Here is an 8,663-nt window from a genome sequence, read left to right as displayed (position 1 = left end):
GCTCTACCACTGAGGCACACAGGCCAGGGCAAGATTGCCTTCTTTTTATGGCCAAGCAGTGTTCCATTGTGTAAATGCACCACATGTTTTACCCACTCCTGTGCTGATGGGCACTTCGGCTGCTTCCAAATCTCGGCTATTGTAAGTAGCTCTGCAGTGAACATAGGGGTGCATACATGCTTTCCAACCAGTGTTTTAGGTTTCCTCGGATATATTCCCAGAAGTGGAACCATTGGCTTATAAGGCAGTTCCACTTTTAAGATATATTTTATTGATTTTTTACAGAGATGAAGGGAGAGGGATAGAGAGCTAGAAACATCGATGAGAGAAACATTGATCAGCTGCCTCCTGCACACGCCCCACTGGGGATGTGCCCGAAACCAAGGTACATGCCCTTGACCGGAATCGAACCTGGGACCTGTCAGTCCGCAGGCTGACGCTCTATCCACTGAGCCACACCGGTTTCGGCGGCAGTTCCACTTTTAATTGTTTGAGATATGGGGATGTATTTTATGACCCAGCAGAGAATTCACAGCATCTCACTGTTCCTCCATGTTAGGGGTAAACATTACCAGTGAATCTCCTAGAACTTCTTGTGGAAAGAGAGAATGAGGGTCACTCTTCAGTTAGCAGGCTTCTTGTATTGGTCTCAAACATTACCCTGATGCTCTGGACGCCAACAAATGTTCTGGGACTTAACCAATGAGAAGATCAGGATTTCTCCAAATCCCCCACCCAACACAGCGACTTTCCTGTGATCCCTCCCCCCACTCACCCCCTTCAGCGAGAAGTAAGCCTTCATGGCAGAAACATCCCTACTTCTCAAAGTGGTTGTATTTCCCCACAGACAATGGGTCAGTATTCAGGATATGTAATAAACTCCTACAAATAATAAGGATCAGTCTAATTCTCCTAAATTTGGGCAAATGCTTTGAGCCATTCACAGATGGTGAATAAGCCCATAAAAGGATTGAACGTGCCAGGCCAGTGGGTCCCAGATGGTTGGGCATTGTCTGATGGATGGAGAGGTCAGGGCCCATGCCTGGGTTGGGGGTTCACTCCAGATGGGGGCAGCTGTGGGGTTGAGCAGTGTATTCAGTGCATGGGGGAGGCAACCAATCTCTCACCCCAATGTTTCTCTCTTTTGCTCTCTCTTCCTCTCTCTCTAAGAACAGCATGTCCTCAGGTGAGGATTTACTTTTTTTTTTTTTTTTTTTTTTACAGAGAGGAAGGGAGAGAGATAGAGAGTTAGAAACATCGATGAGAGAGAAACATCGATCAGCTGCCTCCTGCACGCCCCCCATTGGGGATGTGCCCACAACCAAGGTACATGCCCTTGACCTGAATCGAACCCGGGACCTTTCAGTCCGCAGGCCGACGCTCTATCCACTGAGCCAAACCGGTTTCGGCTCAGGTGAGGATTTAAAAAGAAAACAAAGAACCCTAGCCAGTTTGGCTGAGTGGATAGAGGGTAGTCTTGGGGAATGAAGGATTCTGGGTTTGATTCTGGTCAAGGGCATGTACCTCAGTTTCAGCCCCAGCCCTGGTCAGGGTGGGTAGGAGGGAACTAATCCATGTGTCTCTCTCACATCAATGTCTCTGTCCCTCCGCCTCCCTTCCACTCTCTCTAAAAATCAATGGGAAAATATCCTCAGGTGAGGATTAACAAAAAATAATAAAAATAATAACAAATAAAAAGATTGAACGTGCCCCAGATCATCAAGATAAAACAAACAATGGGATACCCTGCACACCCATGACATTGACAAAAATCTCAGTATCTCTGTAAAAAGTGGGAGACAGGAAATGGAATGCCAGCCATTCTCTTACATTGTTAGTAGGAGAATAATTGAACCACTCCTTTCACATATATGTCACCACATCCCGACAGTGGATGAGTTTCTCCTGCTACTCAGAAGTGCCAGTGTTAGTTCCAGGCTGGCAAATGTGGACCAAAAGCATCTAGGTATGTGGTTGTTTACTCTAGTGTTATGTGTCAGAGCCAAGGATGAACAAAAAGATACCCCTACTGAAGTGGAACGTGTTTTTCAACATTGTTTAAAGATTTCTATTTCTCTCTACTGGAGGCAGAAGAATCTGAACTCGCAAAGAAAATGAAATCACCAAAATGTCTAATGAAATGATCTTCAACTTTTCATATACATGTGGAGGACAATCCCCTTAACTCACAGTTCACCAACTTGAGGACTACTGGTTGACATACAATAACATTAGCCACATAAGTCTAAATCTGTCCACATATGTCAGGTCCAGCCTGACGATTGAACCGGGCTGAGGTAGGGAGGTGGGATTTGAGAAATAAAAAGAATAAGAGAAATAAAAGCAAGAGAAACAACAGCGGGGTCAGGAGGTCCAGAACTCTCGAGAAGCTCTGGCAACTTTTATTGGTTGCGGGCACATCCCCAGTGGGGGGTGTGCAGGAGGCAGCTGATCGATGTTTTTCTCTCGTCGATGTTTCTAACTCTCTATCCCTCTGTCTTTCTGTGAAAAATCAATAAAATATATTTTAAAAAAAAGCAACATAGACTAAAGGATGGATGGATAGATAGATAGATAGATAGATAGATAGATAGATAAATAGATAGACAGACAGATGATAGATATAAATAGATACTAGATATACAGATTTATTATAAAGTATTTATTTATTATAAAGAGTGTGATTATGGTGAGTGTCACATCCAAAACCTGCAGTGTAGGCCAGCATACTGGATCCCAGGAGAGCCAGTGGTGCCCATGAATTCTGAAGACAGTCTGCTGAAGAATTCCCTCTAGTGAAGACAATGAGCTCCAGGTGACAGTAAGTTCAATTGTCCTGAGGCTGAAGGCAGGTGGAGGAAGCCTATGCCAGGCCTCTCTCTACTTGAACTGAGGGACATAGAATAGCAGCAAACTCTGAACTAGCAGATATAAAAGATTTAGAAGGTTCTGGACTGATTCCCTAGAGCCATTATGCACAAGGGGCCTGTGCTGTGTGCTTTGGAAGACAAGAGACCTGTGGGGTGGGCAGGACACAGGCTCGGTTGGGGTTAGATCTGGGTGGATCCCGGAGAACTGTGTGTAACAAGAGACTCCACGCATAGGGCTGGGGGACAGAAGCCTGGATTTAATCCCTGGGAGGAGGCAACCAGGAAGGGCCTGGGAGGCTCACCCCACAAGGCTGGGTTAAGGAGGTCAGTGACGGGGAGAACAGGAGGGAGGAAGGAGGCTGGCATGAAAGACCTGGCAAGAAGGCCAGGTGGGAGAAGGATGGACCTCTCTGGACACCTGCATGTCCTGGTTCACCCCAATGCTTGTTCCTGGCCCCCAGTCTCACACCAGACTCCAGGAGCTGGTGGAATTGGCTCCTGAAGCTATACTAGTGGATGGGGACTATAGCCCACATGTCCACACACACGGGAATCAGGTATCTGGATGAATTTCTGGCTGACGTGCCCGTGCTAGTTTCTTCATCTTTCCATGCTCCCGTTTCACATTTGTGATATAGGAAACGCTGCCTGAGGGAATGTCAAGATTAAATGAGGAGGTCATGCAAGTAGCCTGGTGCTGCCCTCCCGGAGGCTGGGGGCCAGGGTCTCTATGGATGAGAGACATGGGCCACGCACTGCAGTCCATGGCACTTCCTCTGTCACTTGAGCTGCCTTTGAATGTGAGGATATAAAACCACTCACAGGACCCTCTGACCAAGAGTCGGGAGCTTCTCAGACTCAAGAGGCCATGGTTTTACTCCGGTTTAGGATGATTATCCCCAGAGTACTCCCACATTACTTCAATGCTGGTTGGTGCTGTGTGGATGGTTGAATGAATGAGACCAGTGTGAGGATGGAAAGGACAAAGAGGCTAAAACCATTTGCAGAACTGAAAGCCTTAAGTGCCCTGACTGACCCCTATCAGAGGCCTCCAGGTGGCACTGTAGGTCTTCCCATTCTTGTCTGCAGAACAAGCTTGGAAATGTAAATCCTGAGTCAGTATCTAAAATGTATTCCAGCCCTAACCGGTTTAGCTCAATGGTTAGAGCGTCAGCCTGCCAACTGAAGGGTCCCAGGTTCAATTCCGGTCAAGGGCATGTACCTTGGTTGCAGGCACATCCCCAGTAGTGGGTGTGCAGGAGGCAGCTGATCGATGTTTCTAACTCTCTATCCCTCTCCTGTCCTCTCTGTAAAAAAATTAATAAAATACATATATTTTTAAATAAATAAAAATAAAACATATTCCACCTCTTTCTCCGACATCAGGTGCATGCGTTAGCTTCTCCTTCACCATGTCTTCCCACAAGAGTTTCAGGATCAAGAGGTTCCTGGCCAAGAAGCAAAAGCAGAACCGGCCCATTCCCCAATGGAATCTGATGAAAACTGGTAATAACATCAGGTACAACTCGAAGAGGAGACATTGGAGAGGCACCAACCTGGGTCTATGGGATGACTCACATACTTATGCTGTATCCAGCATAAGTATGTGAGTCATCTTATAGTCATCTACACCTTTAAATGATTGAAAAGATCGCTACTATCTGAACAGTTGAGGCACTTAAATTGGAAAATTACTGGACTCTTGATTCTGCTCTGTTGATTTTTTTTTCTGCAGAAATAGGTTGGTTCAGTGGTAAATGTGTGAGACCTTTTTAAAAAATAATAATAAAAATAAAATTTATTCCATAGAGGAATTATTTTTGTTAACAAAATGCCTTGGGCCCTAGCTAGTTTATCTCAGTGGATAGAGCATCAGCCTGCAGAGTGAAGGGTCCCAGGTTCGATTCTTGTCAAGGGCACATGCCAGGGTTTCGGGCTGGATCCTCAGCAGTGGGTGTGCAGGAGGCAGTCAATCACTGATTCCTTCTCATCATTAATGTTTTTTATCTCTCTCTCCCTCTCCCTTCCTCTCTGAAAGCAAGAAAAATATTTTTTTTAAAAAAAGGCTTTGGGCTCTACTGGGTTAGAAATGGCTAGAAAAACATCATTGATGACAGGACAGCTAAAAATGTCTTCTGCCCCTTTCATTAAGACGGAAGTGCTCCTAGAAATGAAAAGCTCGAGTCTTTTAGGAAAAGAAGGAATGACTGTGAAATCAGGAAAGGAAGAGAAAGGGATAGGTGGCCAGGGGAATGAGGTGGAGGAAGGGGGCTGGAGGGCTGAGGGAATTCTTAGAACATTGGGAGAAAGTGCAGAGCCCACAGGTAACTGATTAGGGTGTGAGGACGTGGTAGCTCATTAAAGATTTAATGCCTTCTCCGTGTGGGTGTATGTTTATAATTAAAGATTATAGCCGAAGCCGGTTTGGCTCAGTGGATAGAGCGTCGGTCTGCAGACTGAGGGGTCCCAGGTTCGATTCCGGTCAAGGGCATGTGCATTGGTTGCGGGCACGATCCCGGTGGGGGGTGTGCAGGAGGCAGCTGGTCGATGTTTCTCTCTCATCGATGTTTCTAGCTCTCTATTCCCTCTCCCTTCCTCTCTGTAAAAAATCAATAAAAATATTTTTTAAAAAAAGATTATAAAGGTTTAATGCCTTCCCCGTGTGGGTGTATGTTTATAATTAAAGAATGGATGGATTGATGGGTTAATTTCTTAGTGGATTTCCTGTCTGTAGAGACAATGGCTGCATCAGATATTCCACCATCCTTCTTTCCCATCTCACCTCCCTCAGAGCAGGAGTCCCCACCCAAGCTAAGCAATGATTCAGACTTCTTGGTCTCTTAGATGGTTTCCAAATGTCTATGCATCTGAAAGCATTCCAGGCCTTCTCATCTTCCTGTGCTTTAGTTAACCTTTAACCAGGTCAAAGGCCACTTCTTTTTAAAAAATTTCTTTATTGACTTATTACATATGTGTCCTTATCCTCACATTACCCCCATCTCCCCAGTCATGCCCTCATCCCCCTGTTGTCTGTGTCCATGGGTTAGGCCTATATGCTTGCATATAAGTCCTCTGGTTGTCTCCCTGCAAAGGTCACTTCTTATGAAGCCTTCACCTCTTTCCTCAGACTGAATTAAGCACCCCCAATTCTGTCATCCTTAAAAAGGTCTACCTTGTCAACATGTCTAACTGAATGGTAACCAGACATTTGCTGTCTCCCTCAGTACACTTGCCGTCTCTCTCAGTACAATATGAGCTCCATCAGGACATAGCACAACCCCTCTCAATCTTTCCACCCCTGTACCTGATAGTGACTGTCACATAATGAGTCAGTAAATATGGGGGCAACATATACTGCCTGGGGAAAGTAGGTGCTGAGGGAGGTGTCTTTTTTATTTGACAGGGTTTTGTTGTGTGTGTTTTTTTTCTTTGTTTTAGTACCACCATTATAGTCCTCAGCCATCCTGTCAAATACAAAGATCATCATATTGATCATTTCAGTCTTCTTCTGCATCAGCCTTGGCATACTGGTCCTTTGGAAATTAGGCATCATGGAAGGTGAGAAGCAGGCTGGCCTCTGGCTCTTGGGCAGGACAAAGTCTGTTAAGGACTTGGGAGAGGTGAGCCATGGTCTCCCCAAGCCCCTGTCCCCTGGCCCATCTCTACATAGAAGTGATGCACTTCCTTAGTGCTGAGCCCCCACACTCCACGGTAGCCATTGGAAATCATGTCTATAAAGTGTAAGGGGTCAGTGGGGGTAGAGGGGGACATATGTAACACTTTCAACAATAAAGATTTAATAACAATAAATAAAATGCTTTTCCTACGAAAGTGGCAAATTTTAAAATCATACCTAATTGTTAGTTAGCCTTATATCATATTATCGTGTTTATTTTTAACATGCATAGTTATTATAACTAGTATTTTAAAAGTCTGATGATACCTTCAGGAGCCATTCTTTTCACAAGTGAAAGTTCCCCCTTATAACCAGCCTCCTTAAGCTCTCTGAGGCCTAAGGCAAAAAGAAATCCTTATGTTGCTTCAAGGGCATCTCACAGTGACTACTGCGGTTAGGGTAAATACCTCAGAGGTGAAGGAACCTGCAGCCCGTGGTATGGTGGTAGCCTTTAGGGCTAAGAGGCCACTTTTTTCCAGCCTCAAAGTCACTCAGATACAGACCCTACATTTTTAAAAAATTTCTCCTTTTCATTGAATGACCAGAAACATTGGGCTAATTTTTCCCCCTTTCTGAAATTTTGACCTTCTAGTTCTTCCTCCACCTCTGTTCTGGATCTGAAATCTGTAGGTTCCTAAATGTCAACTCTGAAAATAAAACAGGAGGGTAGAGGCTGCCATTTTTCTATCCAATTACTTATTTTTGTCTTTCTAAAGTTACCTTTAACAGTGTACAACTCAGAACATTCAAGCGTGCAATCAAAAACTTTGCAGACATGCTAAAAAGCAAGAAAATGTGATCCACAATCAAGAAAAAATATGAATCAGTAAACGCTGACTCAGAAATAAACAAGACTCAGAAGCTGCTCATAGGCAGCTAGGACTCTCCAGTGTAGCCTCCTCTGGGTGGCATTTTCAGACGCCTTATTACGTCAGTAAAACACATCTCCTCTTGATGTCACATACTCTAACTAGAAGCCCGATGCATGGATTCGTGCACTGGTGGGGTCCCTCAGCCTGGCCTGCGGATATCCTCCGAGGGGTCCCAGATTGCAAGAAGGCGCAGGCCAGGCTGAAGGACCCCACTGTTGCACGATGGGGGCTGGGGAGGGAGCGCTGGAGGGCTCCAGGACATGTACAGGCGTCTCACCCAGTCCTGATTGGCTGGACCCCCAGCAGCAAGCTAACCTACCGGTTGGAGCATTTGCCCCCTGGTGATAAGTGTGCCTCATAGCACCCGTGGAACGGTCACTTAAGCTACATATATATATTGAAGGCCACTCCACAAGGTGTAGAGATAATTTATCAGGTCCCCATATTGGGCTGTGTTCATATTTCTAGTTTTGTTTGTGGAAACCTGAGTAAATGTGACTACTGATTTTCATATTTTTCAACAGCACTGTGTTACCCAAGTACAGCATCTCAGGAACCTAATGTGGAAACAATCAGGGACGCTGGAGCTGAAGGATGGTGCCTGTTGGTTCCCTAGTGGAGCTAGTCCATGCATCTGGAGCAGTCCCGGGAGTCACAAGAATTTGTGGAGAGCCCCTTCTCCCCAAGAGCTCATGCCCCTTTGAACTGATGCCCTCAGCAGGTCCAGTTGGTTAGTAAAAAAAAAATAGGTTGGCTTTATTGACTGTGCCAGGCAGTGGCTAATTGGAGACTTCAGTATAATATTGTGAAGACACTAAGAGTTCCAGAGTTCTCTATTATCCTTTCGTTTCTGGATTGATACAAACTTTATTTTCCCTCAAACCTTGTTTTCTCCTTTTGGATCCTAGAATGCTGATGCTGCAAATGAACAGGCGAGACTCCTGCACGCCGCCTGTGGAAGTGCAGTGAGAGTCAGCATGCCTCTGGTTAGTGGAACTGCCGAGATGAATACATGAAAAGCCGGTGCGGACCTACGCAGTTTTAGATGTCATAATGTTAAAAATGTCTGCAGTGGTTTATTCCCCAGACGAGAGCAGTGGAGCATCTGTTGTGTTGAGGTGAGGAGTATGAGGGAGTGAAATTGCGAAACCCTGGTAGGTTGATAGTCGTCATTCCCCTTATTAATTTATAAAGACTGAACTATAGAAATAGAATAAGTTGTATTGAGTCAGTTGCCCTGACTCA

Source organism: Eptesicus fuscus, chromosome 10 (genome assembly GCF_027574615.1).
Source record: "Eptesicus fuscus isolate TK198812 chromosome 10, DD_ASM_mEF_20220401, whole genome shotgun sequence".
NCBI classification, from domain to species: Eukaryota; Metazoa; Chordata; class Mammalia; order Chiroptera; family Vespertilionidae; genus Eptesicus; species Eptesicus fuscus.
Note: the sequence above shows the minus strand (reverse complement) of the source record.